This window comes from Triturus cristatus, chromosome 2_1, assembly GCF_964204655.1.
Source record: "Triturus cristatus chromosome 2_1, aTriCri1.1, whole genome shotgun sequence".
NCBI classification, from domain to species: domain Eukaryota; kingdom Metazoa; phylum Chordata; class Amphibia; order Caudata; family Salamandridae; genus Triturus; species Triturus cristatus.
In genome coordinates, this window is record NC_140581.1 from 366,008,306 (window position 1) to 366,032,650 (window position 24,345).

A 24,345-nucleotide genomic window follows, 5' to 3' on the forward strand; every position below is an offset into this window, starting at 1 on the left:
CCGGCGAGGGTTCTGTCGGCAGCGTTTGGGAGCGTTCGGGAAGGCGTGAGGGGCTCAGGGCGAGAACCCCTGCTCGCTTGCAGGCCTGTTTGTCCCTGGCTTTCAGCCACAAGCAGTCGACTGGGGCCTAGCCAGGCAACAGGGCACTGCATACCTCTAGAGGCGGCCTCAGTGGCAGCTCTTAGGCTTCAAAAGCCCCAAATCTCTGCTTCTGGGCCCAAAGTCGACATGGCAATCGCCCTTCTGTGCTTGCTGTAGCCCTGGCTTTCCCCCACCCGTGTCAGCAAGGTGCAGCATAGCGAAAGCAGGGCCCTGATTGGCGCTGCCGGTGGGCGTGGACATGCAAATGTTGCTGGCCGGCCGAGGCCTGTGGGAAGCTGCTGTGGGTAGCTGCGCGCTTTCCAAAGTGGGCACAGGGGCCTTGGCTGGTCACCTTGCGCCCCACAATGCCCATGCTCTGCTTCGCCCGGCCTCAGGCCTTGCCTGTGTGAATGCCACCCTCGCTCTGCGGGGAGATGCCCAGCGGCCCGCCCTCACCCTGTCCCCTTCCAACTCATACTTACCTGGCAGGGGAGACACCATGATCACGAAGGTGGTTCTCCCAGGGTGAGGCTCATCCATTGCACTTCGGATGTGCTGACCCCTGCGATGTCCCCAAATGCGGGATACTCGACTGCATAATTTCTGGTAGTGGGGGACTGCGTTCGCGCTTTCCCCTGATCTCTGGTTTCAAGAAAGACAAAAAGGAAAAAAAAATAAAAAGGAGTCTGGAGCACCCTTTGACGTTTCTTGTGGTCCGTCCAGGGTGCTGTAAGCTGGCTGGAATGGGGAGTGGGCGAGGGCCAATTAGATATGCAAATTTACAAGCCTGGGGATGCTGGCTCAGGGCTTAGAAACGTGCTTCTGGGCCCGATTTCGACCTGGCAAGCCCTCTGTTGTGCTTGCGAAAGCCTTTGCTTGTGCACAGTTTAAAGGGCCTGAAAAATCTGCTTTTGGGCCCGATTTAGGCCTGCCAAGCCCTCTCGTGTGCTTGCTGTAGCCCTGGCTTTCCCCCACCCGTGTCAGCAAGGTGCAGCATAGCGAAAGCAGGGCCCTGATTGGCGCTGCCGGTGGGCGTGGACATGCAAATGTTGCTGGCCGGCCGAGGCCTGTGGGAAGCTGCTGTGGGTAGCTGCGCGCTTTCCAAAGTGGGCACAGGGGCCTTGGCTGGTCACCTTGCGCCCCACAATGCCCATGCTCTGCTTCGCCCGGCCTCAGGCCTTGCCTGTGTGAATGCCACCCTCGCTCTGCGGGGAGATGCCCAGCGGCCCGCCCTCACCCTGTCCCCTTCCAACTCATACTTACCTGGCAGGGGAGACACCATGATCACGAAGGTGGTTCTCCCAGGGTGAGGCTCATCCATTGCACTTCGGATGTGCTGACCCCTGCGATGTCCCCAAATGCGGGATACTCGACTGCATAATTTCTGGTAGTGGGGGACTGCGTTCGCGCTTTCCCCTGATCTCTGGTTTCAAGAAAGACAAAAAGGAAAAAAAAATAAAAAGGAGTCTGGAGCACCCTTTGACGTTTCTTGTGGTCCGTCCAGGGTGCTGTAAGCTGGCTGGAATGGGGAGTGGGCGAGGGCCAATTAGATATGCAAATTTACAAGCCTGGGGATGCTGGCTCAGGGCTTAGAAACGTGCTTCTGGGCCCGATTTCGACCTGGCAAGCCCTCTGTTGTGCTTGCGAAAGCCTTTGCTTGTGCACAGTTTAAAGGGCCTGAAAAATCTGCTTTTGGGCCCGATTTAGGCCTGCCAAGCCCTCTCGTGTGCTTGCTGTAGCCCTGGCTTTCCCCCACCCGTGTCAGCAAGGTGCAGCATAGCGAAAGCAGGGCCCTGATTGGCGCTGCCGGTGGGCGTGGACATGCAAATGTTGCTGGCCGGCCGAGGCCTGTGGGAAGCTGCTGTGGGTAGCTGCGCGCTTTCCAAAGTGGGCACAGGGGCCTTGGCTGGTCACCTTGCGCCCCACAATGCCCATGCTCTGCTTCGCCCGGCCTCAGGCCTTGCCTGTGTGAATGCCACCCTCGCTCTGCGGGGAGATGCCCAGCGGCCCGCCCTCACCCTGTCCCCTTCCAACTCATACTTACCTGGCAGGGGAGACACCATGATCACGAAGGTGGTTCTCCCAGGGTGAGGCTCATCCATTGCACTTCGGATGTGCTGACCCCTGCGATGTCCCCAAATGCGGGATACTCGACTGCATAATTTCTGGTAGTGGGGGACTGCGTTCGCGCTTTCCCCTGATCTCTGGTTTCAAGAAAGACAAAAAGGAAAAAAAAATAAAAAGGAGTCTGGAGCACCCTTTGACGTTTCTTGTGGTCCGTCCAGGGTGCTGTAAGCTGGCTGGAATGGGGAGTGGGCGAGGGCCAATTAGATATGCAAATTTACAAGCCTGGGGATGCTGGCTCAGGGCTTAGAAACGTGCTTCTGGGCCCGATTTCGACCTGGCAAGCCCTCTGTTGTGCTTGCGAAAGCCTTTGCTTGTGCACAGTTTAAAGGGCCTGAAAAATCTGCTTTTGGGCCCGATTTAGGCCTGCCAAGCCCTCTCGTGTGCTTGCTGTAGCCCTGGCTTTCCCCCACCCGTGTCAGCAAGGTGCAGCATAGCGAAAGCAGGGCCCTGATTGGCGCTGCCGGTGGGCGTGGACATGCAAATGTTGCTGGCCGGCCGAGGCCTGTGGGAAGCTGCTGTGGGTAGCTGCGCGCTTTCCAAAGTGGGCACAGGGGCCTTGGCTGGTCACCTTGCGCCCCACAATGCCCATGCTCTGCTTCGCCCGGCCTCAGGCCTTGCCTGTGTGAATGCCACCCTCGCTCTGCGGGGAGATGCCCAGCGGCCCGCCCTCACCCTGTCCCCTTCCAACTCATACTTACCTGGCAGGGGAGACACCATGATCACGAAGGTGGTTCTCCCAGGGTGAGGCTCATCCATTGCACTTCGGATGTGCTGACCCCTGCGATGTCCCCAAATGCGGGATACTCGACTGCATAATTTCTGGTAGTGGGGGACTGCGTTCGCGCTTTCCCCTGATCTCTGGTTTCAAGAAAGACAAAAAGGAAAAAAAAATAAAAAGGAGTCTGGAGCACCCTTTGACGTTTCTTGTGGTCCGTCCAGGGTGCTGTAAGCTGGCTGGAATGGGGAGTGGGCGAGGGCCAATTAGATATGCAAATTTACAAGCCTGGGGATGCTGGCTCAGGGCTTAGAAACGTGCTTCTGGGCCCGATTTCGACCTGGCAAGCCCTCTGTTGTGCTTGCGAAAGCCTTTGCTTGTGCACAGTTTAAAGGGCCTGAAAAATCTGCTTTTGGGCCCGATTTAGGCCTGCCAAGCCCTCTCGTGTGCTTGCTGTAGCCCTGGCTTTCCCCCACCCGTGTCAGCAAGGTGCAGCATAGCGAAAGCAGGGCCCTGATTGGCGCTGCCGGTGGGCGTGGACATGCAAATGTTGCTGGCCGGCCGAGGCCTGTGGGAAGCTGCTGTGGGTAGCTGCGCGCTTTCCAAAGTGGGCACAGGGGCCTTGGCTGGTCACCTTGCGCCCCACAATGCCCATGCTCTGCTTCGCCCGGCCTCAGGCCTTGCCTGTGTGAATGCCACCCTCGCTCTGCGGGGAGATGCCCAGCGGCCCGCCCTCACCCTGTCCCCTTCCAACTCATACTTACCTGGCAGGGGAGACACCATGATCACGAAGGTGGTTCTCCCAGGGTGAGGCTCATCCATTGCACTTCGGATGTGCTGACCCCTGCGATGTCCCCAAATGCGGGATACTCGACTGCATAATTTCTGGTAGTGGGGGACTGCGTTCGCGCTTTCCCCTGATCTCTGGTTTCAAGAAAGACAAAAAGGAAAAAAAAATAAAAAGGAGTCTGGAGCACCCTTTCTCGTCTTCTGTGTTCTTTCTGGGGTGCTGCGGCTGGATTGGAGGGGGGCGGGGGCGTGGGCAAGAGGGAATCACATGCTAAGTACTGAGCCTGGGGAATGATGGGATAGCTGCAGCCTCCCACTCTGGGGACCTATCCAGAGACAGGGAAGTAGGCCCTGGCCAGGTGACATGTCTGCTCCTTTCCATCGCCCCCCTGGGGCTGTGGCCTGGCTGCCAGCCTCTTGCCTCGCCCTAGCCTCCCCAGGCCCAGACTCTGGCTGAGGACCCCAGGCCGTGGCCCGGCGAGGGCTCTGCCCGGCGAGGGTTCTGTCGGCAGCGTTTGGGAGCGTTCGGGAAGGCGTGAGGGGCTCAGGGCGAGAACCCCTGCTCGCTTGCAGGCCTGTTTGTCCCTGGCTTTCAGCCACAAGCAGTCGACTGGGGCCTAGCCAGGCAACAGGGCACTGCATACCTCTAGAGGCGGCCTCAGTGGCAGCTCTTAGGCTTCAAAAGCCCCAAATCTCTGCTTCTGGGCCCAAAGTCGACATGGCAATCGCCCTTCTGTGCTTGCTGTAGCCCTGGCTTTCCCCCACCCGTGTCAGCAAGGTGCAGCATAGCGAAAGCAGGGCCCTGATTGGCGCTGCCGGTGGGCGTGGACATGCAAATGTTGCTGGCCGGCCGAGGCCTGTGGGAAGCTGCTGTGGGTAGCTGCGCGCTTTCCAAAGTGGGCACAGGGGCCTTGGCTGGTCACCTTGCGCCCCACAATGCCCATGCTCTGCTTCGCCCGGCCTCAGGCCTTGCCTGTGTGAATGCCACCCTCGCTCTGCGGGGAGATGCCCAGCGGCCCGCCCTCACCCTGTCCCCTTCCAACTCATACTTACCTGGCAGGGGAGACACCATGATCACGAAGGTGGTTCTCCCAGGGTGAGGCTCATCCATTGCACTTCGGATGTGCTGACCCCTGCGATGTCCCCAAATGCGGGATACTCGACTGCATAATTTCTGGTAGTGGGGGACTGCGTTCGCGCTTTCCCCTGATCTCTGGTTTCAAGAAAGACAAAAAGGAAAAAAAAATAAAAAGGAGTCTGGAGCACCCTTTGACGTTTCTTGTGGTCCGTCCAGGGTGCTGTAAGCTGGCTGGAATGGGGAGTGGGCGAGGGCCAATTAGATATGCAAATTTACAAGCCTGGGGATGCTGGCTCAGGGCTTAGAAACGTGCTTCTGGGCCCGATTTCGACCTGGCAAGCCCTCTGTTGTGCTTGCGAAAGCCTTTGCTTGTGCACAGTTTAAAGGGCCTGAAAAATCTGCTTTTGGGCCCGATTTAGGCCTGCCAAGCCCTCTCGTGTGCTTGCTGTAGCCCTGGCTTTCCCCCACCCGTGTCAGCAAGGTGCAGCATAGCGAAAGCAGGGCCCTGATTGGCGCTGCCGGTGGGCGTGGACATGCAAATGTTGCTGGCCGGCCGAGGCCTGTGGGAAGCTGCTGTGGGTAGCTGCGCGCTTTCCAAAGTGGGCACAGGGGCCTTGGCTGGTCACCTTGCGCCCCACAATGCCCATGCTCTGCTTCGCCCGGCCTCAGGCCTTGCCTGTGTGAATGCCACCCTCGCTCTGCGGGGAGATGCCCAGCGGCCCGCCCTCACCCTGTCCCCTTCCAACTCATACTTACCTGGCAGGGGAGACACCATGATCACGAAGGTGGTTCTCCCAGGGTGAGGCTCATCCATTGCACTTCGGATGTGCTGACCCCTGCGATGTCCCCAAATGCGGGATACTCGACTGCATAATTTCTGGTAGTGGGGGACTGCGTTCGCGCTTTCCCCTGATCTCTGGTTTCAAGAAAGACAAAAAGGAAAAAAAAATAAAAAGGAGTCTGGAGCACCCTTTGACGTTTCTTGTGGTCCGTCCAGGGTGCTGTAAGCTGGCTGGAATGGGGAGTGGGCGAGGGCCAATTAGATATGCAAATTTACAAGCCTGGGGATGCTGGCTCAGGGCTTAGAAACGTGCTTCTGGGCCCGATTTCGACCTGGCAAGCCCTCTGTTGTGCTTGCGAAAGCCTTTGCTTGTGCACAGTTTAAAGGGCCTGAAAAATCTGCTTTTGGGCCCGATTTAGGCCTGCCAAGCCCTCTCGTGTGCTTGCTGTAGCCCTGGCTTTCCCCCACCCGTGTCAGCAAGGTGCAGCATAGCGAAAGCAGGGCCCTGATTGGCGCTGCCGGTGGGCGTGGACATGCAAATGTTGCTGGCCGGCCGAGGCCTGTGGGAAGCTGCTGTGGGTAGCTGCGCGCTTTCCAAAGTGGGCACAGGGGCCTTGGCTGGTCACCTTGCGCCCCACAATGCCCATGCTCTGCTTCGCCCGGCCTCAGGCCTTGCCTGTGTGAATGCCACCCTCGCTCTGCGGGGAGATGCCCAGCGGCCCGCCCTCACCCTGTCCCCTTCCAACTCATACTTACCTGGCAGGGGAGACACCATGATCACGAAGGTGGTTCTCCCAGGGTGAGGCTCATCCATTGCACTTCGGATGTGCTGACCCCTGCGATGTCCCCAAATGCGGGATACTCGACTGCATAATTTCTGGTAGTGGGGGACTGCGTTCGCGCTTTCCCCTGATCTCTGGTTTCAAGAAAGACAAAAAGGAAAAAAAAATAAAAAGGAGTCTGGAGCACCCTTTGACGTTTCTTGTGGTCCGTCCAGGGTGCTGTAAGCTGGCTGGAATGGGGAGTGGGCGAGGGCCAATTAGATATGCAAATTTACAAGCCTGGGGATGCTGGCTCAGGGCTTAGAAACGTGCTTCTGGGCCCGATTTCGACCTGGCAAGCCCTCTGTTGTGCTTGCGAAAGCCTTTGCTTGTGCACAGTTTAAAGGGCCTGAAAAATCTGCTTTTGGGCCCGATTTAGGCCTGCCAAGCCCTCTCGTGTGCTTGCTGTAGCCCTGGCTTTCCCCCACCCGTGTCAGCAAGGTGCAGCATAGCGAAAGCAGGGCCCTGATTGGCGCTGCCGGTGGGCGTGGACATGCAAATGTTGCTGGCCGGCCGAGGCCTGTGGGAAGCTGCTGTGGGTAGCTGCGCGCTTTCCAAAGTGGGCACAGGGGCCTTGGCTGGTCACCTTGCGCCCCACAATGCCCATGCTCTGCTTCGCCCGGCCTCAGGCCTTGCCTGTGTGAATGCCACCCTCGCTCTGCGGGGAGATGCCCAGCGGCCCGCCCTCACCCTGTCCCCTTCCAACTCATACTTACCTGGCAGGGGAGACACCATGATCACGAAGGTGGTGCTCCCAGGGTGAGGCTCATCCATTGCACTTCGGATGTGCTGACCCCTGCGATGTCCCCAAATGCGGGATACTCGACTGCATAATTTCTGGTAGTGGGGGACTGCGTTCGCGCTTTCCCCTGATCTCTGGTTTCAAGAAAGACAAAAAGGAAAAAAAAATAAAAAGGAGTCTGGAGCACCCTTTGACGTTTCTTGTGGTCCGTCCAGGGTGCTGTAAGCTGGCTGGAATGGGGAGTGGGCGAGGGCCAATTAGATATGCAAATTTACAAGCCTGGGGATGCTGGCTCAGGGCTTAGAAACGTGCTTCTGGGCCCGATTTCGACCTGGCAAGCCCTCTGTTGTGCTTGCGAAAGCCTTTGCTTGTGCACAGTTTAAAGGGCCTGAAAAATCTGCTTTTGGGCCCGATTTAGGCCTGCCAAGCCCTCTCGTGTGCTTGCTGTAGCCCTGGCTTTCCCCCACCCGTGTCAGCAAGGTGCAGCATAGCGAAAGCAGGGCCCTGATTGGCGCTGCCGGTGGGCGTGGACATGCAAATGTTGCTGGCCGGCCGAGGCCTGTGGGAAGCTGCTGTGGGTAGCTGCGCGCTTTCCAAAGTGGGCACAGGGGCCTTGGCTGGTCACCTTGCGCCCCACAATGCCCATGCTCTGCTTCGCCCGGCCTCAGGCCTTGCCTGTGTGAATGCCACCCTCGCTCTGCGGGGAGATGCCCAGCGGCCCGCCCTCACCCTGTCCCCTTCCAACTCATACTTACCTGGCAGGGGAGACACCATGATCACGAAGGTGGTTCTCCCAGGGTGAGGCTCATCCATTGCACTTCGGATGTGCTGACCCCTGCGATGTCCCCAAATGCGGGATACTCGACTGCATAATTTCTGGTAGTGGGGGACTGCGTTCGCGCTTTCCCCTGATCTCTGGTTTCAAGAAAGACAAAAAGGAAAAAAAAATAAAAAGGAGTCTGGAGCACCCTTTCTCGTCTTCTGTGTTCTTTCTGGGGTGCTGCGGCTGGATTGGAGGGGGGCGGGGGCGTGGGCAAGAGGGAATCACATGCTAAGTACTGAGCCTGGGGAATGATGGGATAGCTGCAGCCTCCCACTCTGGGGACCTATCCAGAGACAGGGAAGTAGGCCCTGGCCAGGTGACATGTCTGCTCCTTTCCATCGCCCCCCTGGGGCTGTGGCCTGGCTGCCAGCCTCTTGCCTCGCCCTAGCCTTCCCAGGCCCAGACTCTGGCTGAGGACCCCAGGCCGTGGCCCGGCGAGGGCTCTGCCCGGCGAGGGTTCTGTCGGCAGCGTTTGGGAGCATTCGGGAAGGCGTGAGGGGCTCAGGGCGAGAACCCCTGCTCGCTTGCAGGCCTGTTTGTCCCTGGCTTTCAGCCACAAGCAGTCGACTGGGGCCTAGCCAGGCAACAGGGCACTGCATACCTCTAGAGGCGGCCTCAGTGGCAGCTCTTAGGCTTCAAAAGCCCCAAATCTCTGCTTCTGGGCCCAAAGTCGACATGGCAATCGCCCTTCTGTGCTTGCTGTAGCCCTGGCTTTCCCCCACCCGTGTCAGCAAGGTGCAGCATAGCGAAAGCAGGGCCCTGATTGGCGCTGCCGGTGGGCGTGGACATGCAAATGTTGCTGGCCGGCCGAGGCCTGTGGGAAGCTGCTGTGGGTAGCTGCGCGCTTTCCAAAGTGGGCACAGGGGCCTTGGCTGGTCACCTTGCGCCCCACAATGCCCATGCTCTGCTTCGCCCGGCCTCAGGCCTTGCCTGTGTGAATGCCACCCTCGCTCTGCGGGGAGATGCCCAGCGGCCCGCCCTCACCCTGTCCCCTTCCAACTCATACTTACCTGGCAGGGGAGACACCATGATCACGAAGGTGGTTCTCCCAGGGTGAGGCTCATCCATTGCACTTCGGATGTGCTGACCCCTGCGATGTCCCCAAATGCGGGATACTCGACTGCATAATTTCTGGTAGTGGGGGACTGCGTTCGCGCTTTCCCCTGATCTCTGGTTTCAAGAAAGACAAAAAGGAAAAAAAAATAAAAAGGAGTCTGGAGCACCCTTTGACGTTTCTTGTGGTCCGTCCAGGGTGCTGTAAGCTGGCTGGAATGGGGAGTGGGCGAGGGCCAATTAGATATGCAAATTTACAAGCCTGGGGATGCTGGCTCAGGGCTTAGAAACGTGCTTCTGGGCCCGATTTCGACCTGGCAAGCCCTCTGTTGTGCTTGCGAAAGCCTTTGCTTGTGCACAGTTTAAAGGGCCTGAAAAATCTGCTTTTGGGCCCGATTTAGGCCTGCCAAGCCCTCTCGTGTGCTTGCTGTAGCCCTGGCTTTCCCCCACCCGTGTCAGCAAGGTGCAGCATAGCGAAAGCAGGGCCCTGATTGGCGCTGCCGGTGGGCGTGGACATGCAAATGTTGCTGGCCGGCCGAGGCCTGTGGGAAGCTGCTGTGGGTAGCTGCGCGCTTTCCAAAGTGGGCACAGGGGCCTTGGCTGGTCACCTTGCGCCCCACAATGCCCATGCTCTGCTTCGCCCGGCCTCAGGCCTTGCCTGTGTGAATGCCACCCTCGCTCTGCGGGGAGATGCCCAGCGGCCCGCCCTCACCCTGTCCCCTTCCAACTCATACTTACCTGGCAGGGGAGACACCATGATCACGAAGGTGGTTCTCCCAGGGTGAGGCTCATCCATTGCACTTCGGATGTGCTGACCCCTGCGATGTCCCCAAATGCGGGATACTCGACTGCATAATTTCTGGTAGTGGGGGACTGCGTTCGCGCTTTCCCCTGATCTCTGGTTTCAAGAAAGACAAAAAGGAAAAAAAAATAAAAAGGAGTCTGGAGCACCCTTTCTCGTCTTCTGTGTTCTTTCTGGGGTGCTGCGGCTGGATTGGAGGGGGGCGGGGGCGTGGGCAAGAGGGAATCACATGCTAAGTACTGAGCCTGGGGAATGATGGGATAGCTGCAGCCTCCCACTCTGGGGACCTATCCAGAGACAGGGAAGTAGGCCCTGGCCAGGTGACATGTCTGCTCCTTTCCATCGCCCCCCTGGGGCTGTGGCCTGGCTGCCAGCCTCTTGCCTCGCCCTAGCCTCCCCAGGCCCAGACTCTGGCTGAGGACCCCAGGCCGTGGCCCGGCGAGGGCTCTGCCCGGCGAGGGTTCTGTCGGCAGCGTTTGGGAGCGTTCGGGAAGGCGTGAGGGGCTCAGGGCGAGAACCCCTGCTCGCTTGCAGGCCTGTTTGTCCCTGGCTTTCAGCCACAAGCAGTCGACTGGGGCCTAGCCAGGCAACAGGGCACTGCATACCTCTAGAGGCGGCCTCAGTGGCAGCTCTTAGGCTTCAAAAGCCCCAAATCTCTGCTTCTGGGCCCAAAGTCGACATGGCAATCGCCCTTCTGTGCTTGCTGTAGCCCTGGCTTTCCCCCACCCGTGTCAGCAAGGTGCAGCATAGCGAAAGCAGGGCCCTGATTGGCGCTGCCGGTGGGCGTGGACATGCAAATGTTGCTGGCCGGCCGAGGCCTGTGGGAAGCTGCTGTGGGTAGCTGCGCGCTTTCCAAAGTGGGCACAGGGGCCTTGGCTGGTCACCTTGCGCCCCACAATGCCCATGCTCTGCTTCGCCCGGCCTCAGGCCTTGCCTGTGTGAATGCCACCCTCGCTCTGCGGGGAGATGCCCAGCGGCCCGCCCTCACCCTGTCCCCTTCCAACTCATACTTACCTGGCAGGGGAGACACCATGATCACGAAGGTGGTTCTCCCAGGGTGAGGCTCATCCATTGCACTTCGGATGTGCTGACCCCTGCGATGTCCCCAAATGCGGGATACTCGACTGCATAATTTCTGGTAGTGGGGGACTGCGTTCGCGCTTTCCCCTGATCTCTGGTTTCAAGAAAGACAAAAAGGAAAAAAAAATAAAAAGGAGTCTGGAGCACCCTTTGACGTTTCTTGTGGTCCGTCCAGGGTGCTGTAAGCTGGCTGGAATGGGGAGTGGGCGAGGGCCAATTAGATATGCAAATTTACAAGCCTGGGGATGCTGGCTCAGGGCTTAGAAACGTGCTTCTGGGCCCGATTTCGACCTGGCAAGCCCTCTGTTGTGCTTGCGAAAGCCTTTGCTTGTGCACAGTTTAAAGGGCCTGAAAAATCTGCTTTTGGGCCCGATTTAGGCCTGCCAAGCCCTCTCGTGTGCTTGCTGTAGCCCTGGCTTTCCCCCACCCGTGTCAGCAAGGTGCAGCATAGCGAAAGCAGGGCCCTGATTGGCGCTGCCGGTGGGCGTGGACATGCAAATGTTGCTGGCCGGCCGAGGCCTGTGGGAAGCTGCTGTGGGTAGCTGCGCGCTTTCCAAAGTGGGCACAGGGGCCTTGGCTGGTCACCTTGCGCCCCACAATGCCCATGCTCTGCTTCGCCCGGCCTCAGGCCTTGCCTGTGTGAATGCCACCCTCGCTCTGCGGGGAGATGCCCAGCGGCCCGCCCTCACCCTGTCCCCTTCCAACTCATACTTACCTGGCAGGGGAGACACCATGATCACGAAGGTGGTTCTCCCAGGGTGAGGCTCATCCATTGCACTTCGGATGTGCTGACCCCTGCGATGTCCCCAAATGCGGGATACTCGACTGCATAATTTCTGGTAGTGGGGGACTGCGTTCGCGCTTTCCCCTGATCTCTGGTTTCAAGAAAGACAAAAAGGAAAAAAAAATAAAAAGGAGTCTGGAGCACCCTTTGACGTTTCTTGTGGTCCGTCCAGGGTGCTGTAAGCTGGCTGGAATGGGGAGTGGGCGAGGGCCAATTAGATATGCAAATTTACAAGCCTGGGGATGCTGGCTCAGGGCTTAGAAACGTGCTTCTGGGCCCGATTTCGACCTGGCAAGCCCTCTGTTGTGCTTGCGAAAGCCTTTGCTTGTGCACAGTTTAAAGGGCCTGAAAAATCTGCTTTTGGGCCCGATTTAGGCCTGCCAAGCCCTCTCGTGTGCTTGCTGTAGCCCTGGCTTTCCCCCACCCGTGTCAGCAAGGTGCAGCATAGCGAAAGCAGGGCCCTGATTGGCGCTGCCGGTGGGCGTGGACATGCAAATGTTGCTGGCCGGCCGAGGCCTGTGGGAAGCTGCTGTGGGTAGCTGCGCGCTTTCCAAAGTGGGCACAGGGGCCTTGGCTGGTCACCTTGCGCCCCACAATGCCCATGCTCTGCTTCGCCCGGCCTCAGGCCTTGCCTGTGTGAATGCCACCCTCGCTCTGCGGGGAGATGCCCAGCGGCCCGCCCTCACCCTGTCCCCTTCCAACTCATACTTACCTGGCAGGGGAGACACCATGATCACGAAGGTGGTTCTCCCAGGGTGAGGCTCATCCATTGCACTTCGGATGTGCTGACCCCTGCGATGTCCCCAAATGCGGGATACTCGACTGCATAATTTCTGGTAGTGGGGGACTGCGTTCGCGCTTTCCCCTGATCTCTGGTTTCAAGAAAGACAAAAAGGAAAAAAAAATAAAAAGGAGTCTGGAGCACCCTTTGACGTTTCTTGTGGTCCGTCCAGGGTGCTGTAAGCTGGCTGGAATGGGGAGTGGGCGAGGGCCAATTAGATATGCAAATTTACAAGCCTGGGGATGCTGGCTCAGGGCTTAGAAACGTGCTTCTGGGCCCGATTTCGACCTGGCAAGCCCTCTGTTGTGCTTGCGAAAGCCTTTGCTTGTGCACAGTTTAAAGGGCCTGAAAAATCTGCTTTTGGGCCCGATTTAGGCCTGCCAAGCCCTCTCGTGTGCTTGCTGTAGCCCTGGCTTTCCCCCACCCGTGTCAGCAAGGTGCAGCATAGCGAAAGCAGGGCCCTGATTGGCGCTGCCGGTGGGCGTGGACATGCAAATGTTGCTGGCCGGCCGAGGCCTGTGGGAAGCTGCTGTGGGTAGCTGCGCGCTTTCCAAAGTGGGCACAGGGGCCTTGGCTGGTCACCTTGCGCCCCACAATGCCCATGCTCTGCTTCGCCCGGCCTCAGGCCTTGCCTGTGTGAATGCCACCCTCGCTCTGCGGGGAGATGCCCAGCGGCCCGCCCTCACCCTGTCCCCTTCCAACTCATACTTACCTGGCAGGGGAGACACCATGATCACGAAGGTGGTTCTCCCAGGGTGAGGCTCATCCATTGCACTTCGGATGTGCTGACCCCTGCGATGTCCCCAAATGCGGGATACTCGACTGCATAATTTCTGGTAGTGGGGGACTGCGTTCGCGCTTTCCCCTGATCTCTGGTTTCAAGAAAGACAAAAAGGAAAAAAAAATAAAAAGGAGTCTGGAGCACCCTTTGACGTTTCTTGTGGTCCGTCCAGGGTGCTGTAAGCTGGCTGGAATGGGGAGTGGGCGAGGGCCAATTAGATATGCAAATTTACAAGCCTGGGGATGCTGGCTCAGGGCTTAGAAACGTGCTTCTGGGCCCGATTTCGACCTGGCAAGCCCTCTGTTGTGCTTGCGAAAGCCTTTGCTTGTGCACAGTTTAAAGGGCCTGAAAAATCTGCTTTTGGGCCCGATTTAGGCCTGCCAAGCCCTCTCGTGTGCTTGCTGTAGCCCTGGCTTTCCCCCACCCGTGTCAGCAAGGTGCAGCATAGCGAAAGCAGGGCCCTGATTGGCGCTGCCGGTGGGCGTGGACATGCAAATGTTGCTGGCCGGCCGAGGCCTGTGGGAAGCTGCTGTGGGTAGCTGCGCGCTTTCCAAAGTGGGCACAGGGGCCTTGGCTGGTCACCTTGCGCCCCACAATGCCCATGCTCTGCTTCGCCCGGCCTCAGGCCTTGCCTGTGTGAATGCCACCCTCGCTCTGCGGGGAGATGCCCAGCGGCCCGCCCTCACCCTGTCCCCTTCCAACTCATACTTACCTGGCAGGGGAGACACCATGATCACGAAGGTGGTTCTCCCAGGGTGAGGCTCATCCATTGCACTTCGGATGTGCTGACCCCTGCGATGTCCCCAAATGCGGGATACTCGACTGCATAATTTCTGGTAGTGGGGGACTGCGTTCGCGCTTTCCCCTGATCTCTGGTTTCAAGAAAGACAAAAAGGAAAAAAAAATAAAAAGGAGTCTGGAGCACCCTTTCTCGTCTTCTGTGTTCTTTCTGGGGTGCTGCGGCTGGATTGGAGGGGGGCGGGGGCGTGGGCAAGAGGGAATCACATGCTAAGTACTGAGCCTGGGGAATGATGGGATAGCTGCAGCCTCCCACTCTGGGGACCTATCCAGAGACAGGGAAGTAGGCCCTGGCCAGGTGACATGTCTGCTCCTTTCCATCGCCCCCCTGGGGCTGTGGCCTGGCTGCCAGCCTCTTGCCTCGCCCTAGCCTTCCCAGGCCCAGACTCTGGCTGAGGACCCCAGGCCGTGGCCCGGCGAGGGCTCTGCCCGGCGAGGGTTCTGTCGGCAGCGTTTGGGAGCATTCGGGAAGGCGTGAGGGGCTCAGGGCGAGAACCCCTGCTCGCTTGCAGGCCTGTTTGTCCCTGGCTTTCAGCCACAAGCAGTCGACTGGGGCCTAGCCAGGCAACAGGGCACTGCATACCTCTAGAGGCGGCCTCAGTGGCAGCTCTTAGGCTTCAAAAGCCCCAAATCTCTGCTTCTGGGCCCAAAGTCGACATGGCAATCGCCCTTCTGTGCTTGCTGTAGCCCTGGCTTTCCCCCACCCGTGTCAGCAAGGTGCAGCATAGCGAAAGCAGGGCCCTGATTGGCGCTGCCGGTGGGCGTGGACATGCAAATGTTGCTGGCCGGCCGAGGCCTGTGGGAAGCTGCTGTGGGTAGCTGCGCGCTTTCCAAAGTGGGCACAGGGGCCTTGGCTGGTCACCTTGCGCCCCACAATGCCCATGCTCTGCTTCGCCCGGCCTCAGGCCTTGCCTGTGTGAATGCCACCCTCGCTCTGCGGGGAGATGCCCAGCGGCCCGCCCTCACCCTGTCCCCTTCCAACTCATACTTACCTGGCAGGGGAGACACCATGATCACGAAGGTGGTGCTCCCAGGGTGAGGCTCATCCATTGCACTTCGGATGTGCTGACCCCTGCGATGTCCCCAAATGCGGGATACTCGACTGCATAATTTCTGGTAGTGGGGGACTGCGTTCGCGCTTTCCCCTGATCTCTGGTTTCAAGAAAGACAAAAAGGAAAAAAAAATAAAAAGGAGTCTGGAGCACCCTTTGACGTTTCTTGTGGTCCGTCCAGGGTGCTGTAAGCTGGCTGGAATGGGGAGTGGGCGAGGGCCAATTAGATATGCAAATTTACAAGCCTGGGGATGCTGGCTCAGGGCTTAGAAACGTGCTTCTGGGCCCGATTTCGACCTGGCAAGCCCTCTGTTGTGCTTGCGAAAGCCTTTGCTTGTGCACAGTTTAAAGGGCCTGAAAAATCTGCTTTTGGGCCCGATTTAGGCCTGCCAAGCCCTCTCGTGTGCTTGCTGTAGCCCTGGCTTTCCCCCACCCGTGTCAGCAAGGTGCAGCATAGCGAAAGCAGGGCCCTGATTGGCGCTGCCGGTGGGCGTGGACATGCAAATGTTGCTGGCCGGCCGAGGCCTGTGGGAAGCTGCTGTGGGTAGCTGCGCGCTTTCCAAAGTGGGCACAGGGGCCTTGGCTGGTCACCTTGCGCCCCACAATGCCCATGCTCTGCTTCGCCCGGCCTCAGGCCTTGCCTGTGTGAATGCCACCCTCGCTCTGCGGGGAGATGCCCAGCGGCCCGCCCTCACCCTGTCCCCTTCCAACTCATACTTACCTGGCAGGGGAGACACCATGATCACGAAGGTGGTTCTCCCAGGGTGAGGCTCATCCATTGCACTTCGGATGTGCTGACCCCTGCGATGTCCCCAAATGCGGGATACTCGACTGCATAATTTCTGGTAGTGGGGGACTGCGTTCGCGCTTTCCCCTGATCTCTGGTTTCAAGAAAGACAAAAAGGAAAAAAAAATAAAAAGGAGTCTGGAGCACCCTTTCTCGTCTTCTGTGTTCTTTCTGGGGTGCTGCGGCTGGATTGGAGGGGGGCGGGGGCGTGGGCAAGAGGGAATCACATGCTAAGTACTGAGCCTGGGGAATGATGGGATAGCTGCAGCCTCCCACTCTGGGGACCTATCCAGAGACAGGGAAGTAGGCCCTGGCCAGGTGACATGTCTGCTCCTTTCCATCGCCCCCCTGGGGCTGTGGCCTGGCTGCCAGCCTCTTGCCTCGCCCTAGCCTTCCCAGGCCCAGACTCTGGCTGAGGACCCCAGGCCGTGGCCCGGCGAGGGCTCTGCCCGGCGAGGGTTCTGTCGGCAGCGTTTGGGAGCATTCGGGAAGGCGTGAGGGGCTCAGGGCGAGAACCCCTGCTCGCTTGCAGGCCTGTTTGTCCCTGGCTTTCAGCCACAAGCAGTCGACTGGGGCCTAGCCAGGCAACAGGGCACTGCATACCTCTAGAGGCGGCCTCAGTGGCAGCTCTTAGGCTTCAAAAGCCCCAAATCTCTGCTTCTGGGCCCAAAGTCGACATGGCAATCGCCCTTCTGTGCTTGCTGTAGCCCTGGCTTTCCCCCACCTGTGTCAGCAAGGTGCAGCATAGCGAAAGCAGGGCCCTGATTGGCGCTGCCGGTGGGCGTGGACATGCAAATGTTGCTGGCCGGCCGAGGCCTGTGGGAAGCTGCTGTGGGTAGCTGCGCGCTTTCCAAAGTGGGCACAGGGGCCTTGGCTGGTCACCTTGCGCCCCACAATGCCCATGCTCTGCTTCGCCCGGCCTCAGGCCTTGCCTGTGTGAATGCCACCCTCGCTCTGCGGGGAGATGCCCAGCGGCCCGCCCTCACCCTGTCCCCTTCCAACTCATACTTACCTGGCAGGGGAGACACCATGATCACGAAGGTGGTTCTCCCAGGGTGAGGCTCATCCATTGCACTTCGGATGTGCTGACCCCTGCGATGTCCCCAAATGCGGGATACTCGACTGCATAATTTCTGGTAGTGGGGGACTGCGTTCGCGCTTTCCCCTGATCTCTGGTTTCAAGAAAGACAAAAAGGAAAAAAAAATAAAAAGGAGTCTGGAGCACCCTTTGACGTTTCTTGTGGTCCGTCCAGGGTGCTGTAAGCTGGCTGGAATGGGGAGTGGGCGAGGGCCAATTAGATATGCAAATTTACAAGCCTGGGGATGCTGGCTCAGGGCTTAGAAACGTGCTTCTGGGCCCGATTTCGACCTGGCAAGCCCTCTGTTGTGCTTGCGAAAGCCTTTGCTTGTGCACAGTTTAAAGGGCCTGAAAAATCTGCTTTTGGGCCCGATTTAGGCCTGCCAAGCCCTCTCGTGTGCTTGCTGTAGCCCTGGCTTTCCCCCACCCGTGTCAGCAAGGTGCAGCATAGCGAAAGCAGGGCCCTGATTGGCGCTGCCGGTGGGCGTGGACATGCAAATGTTGCTGGCCGGCCGAGGCCTGTGGGAAGCTGCTGTGGGTAGCTGCGCGCTTTCCAAAGTGGGCACAGGGGCCTTGGCTGGTCACCTTGCGCCCCACAATGCCCATGCTCTGCTTCGCCCGGCCTCAGGCCTTGCCTGTGTGAATGCCACCCTCGCTCTGCGGGGAGATGCCCAGCGGCCCGCCCTCACCCTGTCCCCTTCCAACTCATACTTACCTGGCAGGGGAGACACCATGATCACGAAGGTGGTTCTCCCAGGGTGAGGCTCATCCATTGCACTTCGGATGTGCTGACCCCTGCGATGTCCCCAAATGCGGGATACTCGACTGCATAATTTCTGGTAGTGGGGGACTGCGTTCGCGCTTTCCCCTGATCTCTGGTTTCAAGAAAGACAAAAAGGAAAAAAAAATAAAAAGGAGTCTGGAGCACCCTTTCTCGTCTTCTGTGTTCTTTCTGGGGTGCTGCGGCTGGATTGGAGGGGGGCGGGGGCGTGGGCAAGAGGGAATCACATGCTAAGTACTGAGCCTGGGGAATGATGGGATAGCTGCAGCCTCCCACTCTGGGGACCTATCCAGAGACAGGGAAGTAGGCCCTGGCCAGGTGACATGTCTGCTCCTTTCCATCGCCCCCCTGGGGCTGTGGCCTGGCTGCCAGCCTCTTGCCTCGCCCTAGCCTCCCCAGGCCCAGACTCTGGCTGAGGACCCCAGGCCGTGGCCCGGCGAGGGCTCTGCCCGGCGAGGGTTCTGTCGGCAGCGTTTGGGAGCGTTCGGGAAGGCGTGAGGGGCTCAGGGCGAGAACCCCTGCTCGCTTGCAGGCCTGTTTGTCCCTGGCTTTCAGCCACAAGCAGTCGACTGGGGCCTAGCCAGGCAACAGGGCACTGCATACCTCTAGAGGCGGCCTCAGTGGCAGCTCTTAGGCTTCAAAAGCCCCAAATCTCTGCTTCTGGGCCCAAAGTCGACATGGCAATCGCCCTTCTGTGCTTGCTGTAGCCCTGGCTTTCCCCCACCCGTGTCAGCAAGGTGCAGCATAGCGAAAGCAGGGCCCTGATTGGCGCTGCCGGTGGGCGTGGACATGCAAATGTTGCTGGCCGGCCGAGGCCTGTGGGAAGCTGCTGTGGGTAGCTGCGCGCTTTCCAAAGTGGGCACAGGGGCCTTGGCTGGTCACCTTGCGCCCCACAATGCCCATGCTCTGCTTCGCCCGGCCTCAGGCCTTGCCTGTGTGAATGCCACCCTCGCTCTGCGGGGAGATGCCCAGCGGCCCGCCCTCACCCTGTCCCCTTCCAACTCATACTTACCTGGCAGGGGAGACACCATGATCACGAAGGTGGTTCTCCCAGGGTGAGGCTCATCCATTGCACTTCGGATGTGCTGACCCCTGCGATGTCCCCAAATGCGGGATACTCGACTGCATAATTTCTGGTAGTGGGGGACTGCGTTCGCGCTTTCCCCTGATCTCTGGTTTCAAGAAAGACAAAAAGGAAAAAAAAATAAAAAGGAGTCTGGAGCACCCTTTGACGTTTCTTGTGGTCCGTCCAGGGTGCTGTAAGCTGGCTGGAATGGGGAGTGGGCGAGGGCCAATTAGATATGCAAATTTACAAGCCTGGGGATGCTGGCTCAGGGCTTAGAAACGTGCTTCTGGGCCCGATTTCGACCTGGCAAGCCCTCTGTTGTGCTTGCGAAAGCCTTTGCTTGTGCACAGTTTAAAGGGCCTGAAAAATCTGCTTTTGGGCCCGATTTAGGCCTGCCAAGCCCTCTCGTGTGCTTGCTGTAGCCCTGGCTTTCCCCCACCCGTGTCAGCAAGGTGCAGCATAGCGAAAGCAGGGCCCTGATTGGCGCTGCCGGTGGGCGTGGACATGCAAATGTTGCTGGCCGGCCGAGGCCTGTGGGAAGCTGCTGTGGGTAGCTGCGCGCTTTCCAAAGTGGGCACAGGGGCCTTGGCTGGTCACCTTGCGCCCCACAATGCCCATGCTCTGCTTCGCCCGGCCTCAGGCCTTGCCTGTGTGAATGCCACCCTCGCTCTGCGGGGAGATGCCCAGCGGCCCGCCCTCACCCTGTCCCCTTCCAACTCATACTTACCTGGCAGGGGAGACACCATGATCACGAAGGTGGTTCTCCCAGGGTGAGGCTCATCCATTGCACTTCGGATGTGCTGACCCCTGCGATGTCCCCAAATGCGGGATACTCGACTGCATAATTTCTGGTAGTGGGGGACTGCGTTCGCGCTTTCCCCTGATCTCTGGTTTCAAGAAAGACAAAAAGGAAAAAAAAATAAAAAGGAGTCTGGAGCACCCTTTGACGTTTCTTGTGGTCCGTCCAGGGTGCTGTAAGCTGGCTGGAATGGGGAGTGGGCGAGGGCCAATTAGATATGCAAATTTACAAGCCTGGGGATGCTGGCTCAGGGCTTAGAAACGTGCTTCTGGGCCCGATTTCGACCTGGCAAGCCCTCTGTTGTGCTTGCGAAAGCCTTTGCTTGTGCACAGTTTAAAGGGCCTGAAAAATCTGCTTTTGGGCCCGATTTAGGCCTGCCAAGCCCTCTCGTGTGCTTGCTGTAGCCCTGGCTTTCCCCCACCCGTGTCAGCAAGGTGCAGCATAGCGAAAGCAGGGCCCTGATTGGCGCTGCCGGTGGGCGTGGACATGCAAATGTTGCTGGCCGGCCGAGGCCTGTGGGAAGCTGCTGTGGGTAGCTGCGCGCTTTCCAAAGTGGGCACAGGGGCCTTGGCTGGTCACCTTGCGCCCCACAATGCCCATGCTCTGCTTCGCCCGGCCTCAGGCCTTGCCTGTGTGAATGCCACCCTCGCTCTGCGGGGAGATGCTCAGCGGCCCGCCCTCGCCCTGTCCCCTTCCAACTCATACTTACCTGGCAGGGGAGACACCATGATCACGAAGGTGGTTCTCCCAGGGTGAGGCTCATCCATTGCACTTCGGATGTGCTGACCCCTGCGATGTCCCCAAATGCGGGATACTCGACTGCATAATTTCTGGTAGTGGGGGACTGCGTTCGCGCTTTCCCCTGATCTCTGGTTTCAAGAAAGACAAAAAGGAAAAAAAAATAAAAAGGAGTCTGGAGCACCCTTTCTCGTCTTCTGTGTTCTTTCTGGGGTGCTGCGGCTGGATTGGAGGGGGGCGGGGGCGTGGGCAAGAGGGAATCACATGCTAAGTACTGAGCCTGGGGAATGATGGGATAGCTGCAGCCTCCCACTCTGGGGACCTATCCAGAGACAGGGAAGTAGGCCCTGGCCAGGTGACATGTCTGCTCCTTTCCATCGCCCCCCTGGGGCTGTGGCCTGGCTGCCAGCCTCTTGCCTCGCCCTAGCCTCCCCAGGCCCAGACTCTGGCTGAGGACCCCAGGCCGTGGCCCGGCGAGGGCTCTGCCCGGCGAGGGTTCTGTCGGCAGCGTTTGGGAGCGTTCGGGAAGGCGTGAGGGGCTCAGGGCGAGAACCCCTGCTCGCTTGCAGGCCTGTTTGTCCCTGGCTTTCAGCCACAAGCAGTCGACTGGGGCCTAGCCAGGCAACAGGGCACTGCATACCTCTAGAGGCGGCCTCAGTGGCAGCTCTTAGGCTTCAAAAGCCCCAAATCTCTGCTTCTGGGCCCAAAGTCGACATGGCAATCGCCCTTCTGTGCTTGCTGTAGCCCTGGCTTTCCCCCACCCGTGTCAGCAAGGTGCAGCATAGCGAAAGCAGGGCCCTGATTGGCGCTGCCGGTGGGTGTGGACATGCAAATGTTGCTGGCCGGCCGAGGCCTGTGGGAAGCTGCTGTGGGTAGCTGCGCGCTTTCCAAAGTGGGCACAGGGGCCTTGGCTGGTCACCTTGCGCCCCACAATGCCCATGCTCTGCTTCGCCCGGCCTCAGGCCTTGCCTGTGTGAATGCCACCCTCGCTCTGCGGGGAGATGCCCAGCGGCCCGCCCTCACCCTGTCCCCTTCCAACTCATACTTACCTGGCAGGGGAGACACCATGATCACGAAGGTGGTTCTCCCAGGGTGAGGCTCATCCATTGCACTTCGGATGTGCTGACCCCTGCGATGTCCCCAAATGCGGGATACTCGACTGCATAATTTCTGGTAGTGGGGGACTGCGTTCGCGCTTTCCCCTGATCTCTGGTTTCAAGAAAGACAAAAAGGAAAAAAAAATAAAAAGGAGTCTGGAGCACCCTTTGACGTTTCTTGTGGTCCGTCCAGGGTGCTGTAAGCTGGCTGGAATGGTGAGTGGGCGAGGGCCAATTAGATATGCAAATTTACAAGCCTGGGGATGCTGGCTCAGGGCTTAGAAACGTGCTTCTGGGCCCGATTTCGACCTGGCAAGCCCTCTGTTGTGCTTGCGAAAGCCTTTGCTTGTGCACAGTTTAAAGGGCCTGAAAAATCTGCTTTTGGGCCCGATTTAGGCCTGCCAAGCCCTCTCGTGTGCTTGCTGTAGCCCTGGCTTTCCCCCACCCGTGTCAGCAAGGTGCAGCATAGCGAAAGCAGGGCCCTGATTGGCGCTGCCGGTGGGCGTGGACATGCAAATGTTGCTGGCCGGCCGAGGCCTGTGGGAAGCTGCTGTGGGTAGCTGCGCGCTTTCCAAAGTGGGCACAGGGGCCTTGGCTGGTCACCTTGCGCCCCACAATGCCCATGCTCTGCTTCGCCCGGCCTCAGGCCTTGCCTGTGTGAATGCCACCCTCGCTCTGCGGGGAGATGCCCAGCGGCCCGCCCTCACCCTGTCCCCTTCCAACTCATACTTACCTGGCAGGGGAGACACCATGATCACGAAGGTGGTTCTCCCAGGGTGAGGCTCATCCATTGCACTTCGGATGTGCTGACCCCTGCGATGTCCCCAAATGCGGGATACTCGACTGCATAATTTCTGGTAGTGGGGGACTGCGTTCGCGCTTTCCCCTGATCTCTGGTTTCAAGAAAGACAAAAAGGAAAAAAAAATAAAAAGGAGTCTGGAGCACCCTTTCTCGTCTTCTGTGTTCTTTCTGGGGTGCTGCGGCTGGATTGGAGGGGGGCGGGGGCGTGGGCAAGAGGGAATCACATGCTAAGTACTGAGCCTGGGGAATGATGGGATAGCTGCAGCCTCCCACTCTGGGGACCTATCCAGAGACAGGGAAGTAGGCCCTGGCCAGGTGACATGTCTGCTCCTTTCCATCGCCCCCCTGGGGCTGTGGCCTGGCTGCCAGCCTCTTGCCTCGCCCTAGCCTCCCCAGGCCCAGACTCTGGCTGAGGACCCCAGGCCGTGGCCCGGCGAGGGCTCTGCCCGGCGAGGGTTCTGTCGGCAGCGTTTGGGAGCGTTCGGGAAGGCGTGAGGGGCTCAGGGCGAGAACCCCTGCTCGCTTGCAGGCCTGTTTGTCCCTGGCTTTCAGCCACAAGCAGTCGACTGGGGCCTAGCCAGGCAACAGGGCACTGCATACCTCTAGAGGCGGCCTCAGTGGCAGCTCTTAGGCTTCAAAAGCCCCAAATCTCTGCTTCTGGGCCCAAAGTCGACATGGCAATCGCCCTTCTGTGCTTGCTGTAGCCCTGGCTTTCCCCCACCCGTGTCAGCAAGGTGCAGCATAGCGAAAGCAGGGCCCTGATTGGCGCTGCCGGTGGGTGTGGACATGCAAATGTTGCTGGCCGGCCGAGGCCTGTGGGAAGCTGCTGTGGGTAGCTGCGCGCTTTCCAAAGTGGGCACAGGGGCCTTGGCTGGTCACCTTGCGCCCCACAATGCCCATGCTCTGCTTCGCCCGGCCTCAGGCCTTGCCTGTGTGAATGCCACCCTCGCTCTGCGGGGAGATGCCCAGCGGCCCGCCCTCACCCTGTCCCCTTCCAACTCATACTTACCTGGCAGGGGAGACACCATGATCACGAAGGTGGTTCTCCCAGGGTGAGGCTCATCCATTGCACTTCGGATGTGCTGACCCCTGCGATGTCCCCAAATGCGGGATACTCGACTGCATAATTTCTGGTAGTGGGGGACTGCGTTCGCGCTTTCCCCTGATCTCTGGTTTCAAGAAAGACAAAAAGGAAAAAAAAATAAAAAGGAGTCTGGAGCACCCTTTGACGTTTCTTGTGGTCCGTCCAGGGTGCTGTAAGCTGGCTGGAATGGGGAGTGGGCGAGGGCCAATTAGATATGCAAATTTACAAGCCTGGGGATGCTGGCTCAGGGCTTAGAAACGTGCTTCTGGGCCCGATTTCGACCTGGCAAGCCCTCTGTTGTGCTTGCGAAAGCCTTTGCTTGTGCACAGTTTAAAGGGCCTGAAAAATCTGCTTTTGGGCCCGATTTAGGCCTGCCAAGCCCTCTCGTGTGCTTGCTGTAGCCCTGGCTTTCCCCCACCCGTGTCAGCAAGGTGCAGCATAGCGAAAGCAGGGCCCTGATTGGCGCTGCCGGTGGGCGTGGACATGCAAATGTTGCTGGCCGGCCGAGGCCTGTGGGAAGCTGCTGTGGGTAGCTGCGCGCTTTCCAAAGTGGGCACAGGGGCCTTGGCTGGTCACCTTGCGCCCCACAATGCCCATGCTCTGCTTCGCCCGGCCTCAGGCCTTGCCTGTGTGAATGCCACCCTCGCTCTGCGGGGAGATGCCCAGCGGCCCGCCCTCACCCTGTCCCCTTCCAACTCATACTTACCTGGCAGGGGAGACACCATGATCACGAAGGTGGTTCTCCCAGGGTGAGGCTCATCCATTGCACTTCGGATGTGCTGACCCCTGCGATGTCCCCAAATGCGGGATACTCGACTGCATAATTTCTGGTAGTGGGGGACTGCGTTCGCGCTTTCCCCTGATCTCTGGTTTCAAGAAAGACAAAAAGGAAAAAAAAATAAAAAGGAGTCTGGAGCACCCTTTCTCGTCTTCTGTGTTCTTTCTGGGGTGCTGCGGCTGGATTGGAGGGGGGCGGGGGCGTGGGCAAGAGGGAATCACATGCTAAGTACTGAGCCTGGGGAATG

The 24,345-nt window shown here is 59.0% G+C and overlaps 28 non-coding genes across 28 annotated transcripts; all 28 read left to right on the plus strand.

Annotated features, from left to right (window-relative positions):
• The first annotated feature begins 555 nt into the window (after positions 1 to 555).
• Positions 556 to 719, plus strand: LOC146864691 (U1 spliceosomal RNA). Its single transcript, XR_014977958.1, has one exon. It is a non-coding gene; the product is annotated as a U1 spliceosomal RNA (small nuclear RNA).
• A 617-nt stretch (positions 720 to 1,336) lies between these two features.
• Positions 1,337 to 1,500, plus strand: LOC146864692 (U1 spliceosomal RNA). Its single transcript, XR_014977959.1, has one exon. It is a non-coding gene; the product is annotated as a U1 spliceosomal RNA (small nuclear RNA).
• A 617-nt stretch (positions 1,501 to 2,117) lies between these two features.
• On the plus strand, positions 2,118 to 2,281 carry LOC146864693 (U1 spliceosomal RNA). Its single transcript, XR_014977960.1, has one exon. It is a non-coding gene; the product is annotated as a U1 spliceosomal RNA (small nuclear RNA).
• Positions 2,282 to 2,898: 617 nt separating this feature from the next.
• LOC146864694 (U1 spliceosomal RNA) lies at positions 2,899 to 3,062 on the plus strand. Its single transcript, XR_014977961.1, has one exon. It is a non-coding gene; the product is annotated as a U1 spliceosomal RNA (small nuclear RNA).
• Positions 3,063 to 3,679: 617 nt separating this feature from the next.
• LOC146864695 (U1 spliceosomal RNA) lies at positions 3,680 to 3,843 on the plus strand. Its single transcript, XR_014977962.1, has one exon. It is a non-coding gene; the product is annotated as a U1 spliceosomal RNA (small nuclear RNA).
• Positions 3,844 to 4,757: 914 nt separating this feature from the next.
• On the plus strand, positions 4,758 to 4,921 carry LOC146864696 (U1 spliceosomal RNA). The gene has a single exon (XR_014977963.1). It is a non-coding gene; the product is annotated as a U1 spliceosomal RNA (small nuclear RNA).
• Positions 4,922 to 5,538: 617 nt separating this feature from the next.
• LOC146864697 (U1 spliceosomal RNA) lies at positions 5,539 to 5,702 on the plus strand. Its single transcript, XR_014977964.1, has one exon. It is a non-coding gene; the product is annotated as a U1 spliceosomal RNA (small nuclear RNA).
• Positions 5,703 to 6,319: 617 nt separating this feature from the next.
• On the plus strand, positions 6,320 to 6,483 carry LOC146864698 (U1 spliceosomal RNA). Its single transcript, XR_014977965.1, has one exon. It is a non-coding gene; the product is annotated as a U1 spliceosomal RNA (small nuclear RNA).
• Positions 6,484 to 7,100: 617 nt separating this feature from the next.
• On the plus strand, positions 7,101 to 7,264 carry LOC146864699 (U1 spliceosomal RNA). Its single transcript, XR_014977363.1, has one exon. It is a non-coding gene; the product is annotated as a U1 spliceosomal RNA (small nuclear RNA).
• Positions 7,265 to 7,881: 617 nt separating this feature from the next.
• Positions 7,882 to 8,045, plus strand: LOC146864700 (U1 spliceosomal RNA). The gene has a single exon (XR_014977966.1). It is a non-coding gene; the product is annotated as a U1 spliceosomal RNA (small nuclear RNA).
• Positions 8,046 to 8,959: 914 nt separating this feature from the next.
• On the plus strand, positions 8,960 to 9,123 carry LOC146864701 (U1 spliceosomal RNA). The gene has a single exon (XR_014977967.1). It is a non-coding gene; the product is annotated as a U1 spliceosomal RNA (small nuclear RNA).
• Positions 9,124 to 9,740: 617 nt separating this feature from the next.
• On the plus strand, positions 9,741 to 9,904 carry LOC146864702 (U1 spliceosomal RNA). The gene has a single exon (XR_014977969.1). It is a non-coding gene; the product is annotated as a U1 spliceosomal RNA (small nuclear RNA).
• Positions 9,905 to 10,818: 914 nt separating this feature from the next.
• LOC146864703 (U1 spliceosomal RNA) lies at positions 10,819 to 10,982 on the plus strand. The gene has a single exon (XR_014977970.1). It is a non-coding gene; the product is annotated as a U1 spliceosomal RNA (small nuclear RNA).
• Positions 10,983 to 11,599: 617 nt separating this feature from the next.
• Positions 11,600 to 11,763, plus strand: LOC146864704 (U1 spliceosomal RNA). Its single transcript, XR_014977971.1, has one exon. It is a non-coding gene; the product is annotated as a U1 spliceosomal RNA (small nuclear RNA).
• A 617-nt stretch (positions 11,764 to 12,380) lies between these two features.
• LOC146864705 (U1 spliceosomal RNA) lies at positions 12,381 to 12,544 on the plus strand. Its single transcript, XR_014977972.1, has one exon. It is a non-coding gene; the product is annotated as a U1 spliceosomal RNA (small nuclear RNA).
• Positions 12,545 to 13,161: 617 nt separating this feature from the next.
• LOC146864706 (U1 spliceosomal RNA) lies at positions 13,162 to 13,325 on the plus strand. Its single transcript, XR_014977973.1, has one exon. It is a non-coding gene; the product is annotated as a U1 spliceosomal RNA (small nuclear RNA).
• A 617-nt stretch (positions 13,326 to 13,942) lies between these two features.
• Positions 13,943 to 14,106, plus strand: LOC146864707 (U1 spliceosomal RNA). Its single transcript, XR_014977974.1, has one exon. It is a non-coding gene; the product is annotated as a U1 spliceosomal RNA (small nuclear RNA).
• A 914-nt stretch (positions 14,107 to 15,020) lies between these two features.
• Positions 15,021 to 15,184, plus strand: LOC146864708 (U1 spliceosomal RNA). Its single transcript, XR_014977364.1, has one exon. It is a non-coding gene; the product is annotated as a U1 spliceosomal RNA (small nuclear RNA).
• Positions 15,185 to 15,801: 617 nt separating this feature from the next.
• Positions 15,802 to 15,965, plus strand: LOC146864709 (U1 spliceosomal RNA). The gene has a single exon (XR_014977975.1). It is a non-coding gene; the product is annotated as a U1 spliceosomal RNA (small nuclear RNA).
• A 914-nt stretch (positions 15,966 to 16,879) lies between these two features.
• On the plus strand, positions 16,880 to 17,043 carry LOC146864710 (U1 spliceosomal RNA). Its single transcript, XR_014977976.1, has one exon. It is a non-coding gene; the product is annotated as a U1 spliceosomal RNA (small nuclear RNA).
• Positions 17,044 to 17,660: 617 nt separating this feature from the next.
• On the plus strand, positions 17,661 to 17,824 carry LOC146864711 (U1 spliceosomal RNA). The gene has a single exon (XR_014977977.1). It is a non-coding gene; the product is annotated as a U1 spliceosomal RNA (small nuclear RNA).
• Positions 17,825 to 18,738: 914 nt separating this feature from the next.
• On the plus strand, positions 18,739 to 18,902 carry LOC146864712 (U1 spliceosomal RNA). The gene has a single exon (XR_014977978.1). It is a non-coding gene; the product is annotated as a U1 spliceosomal RNA (small nuclear RNA).
• Positions 18,903 to 19,519: 617 nt separating this feature from the next.
• Positions 19,520 to 19,683, plus strand: LOC146864713 (U1 spliceosomal RNA). The gene has a single exon (XR_014977980.1). It is a non-coding gene; the product is annotated as a U1 spliceosomal RNA (small nuclear RNA).
• Positions 19,684 to 20,300: 617 nt separating this feature from the next.
• On the plus strand, positions 20,301 to 20,464 carry LOC146864714 (U1 spliceosomal RNA). The gene has a single exon (XR_014977981.1). It is a non-coding gene; the product is annotated as a U1 spliceosomal RNA (small nuclear RNA).
• Positions 20,465 to 21,378: 914 nt separating this feature from the next.
• Positions 21,379 to 21,542, plus strand: LOC146864715 (U1 spliceosomal RNA). The gene has a single exon (XR_014977982.1). It is a non-coding gene; the product is annotated as a U1 spliceosomal RNA (small nuclear RNA).
• Positions 21,543 to 22,159: 617 nt separating this feature from the next.
• Positions 22,160 to 22,323, plus strand: LOC146864716 (U1 spliceosomal RNA). Its single transcript, XR_014977983.1, has one exon. It is a non-coding gene; the product is annotated as a U1 spliceosomal RNA (small nuclear RNA).
• Positions 22,324 to 23,237: 914 nt separating this feature from the next.
• On the plus strand, positions 23,238 to 23,401 carry LOC146864717 (U1 spliceosomal RNA). The gene has a single exon (XR_014977984.1). It is a non-coding gene; the product is annotated as a U1 spliceosomal RNA (small nuclear RNA).
• Positions 23,402 to 24,018: 617 nt separating this feature from the next.
• Positions 24,019 to 24,182, plus strand: LOC146864718 (U1 spliceosomal RNA). The gene has a single exon (XR_014977986.1). It is a non-coding gene; the product is annotated as a U1 spliceosomal RNA (small nuclear RNA).
• Positions 24,183 to 24,345: the final 163 nt, after the last annotated feature.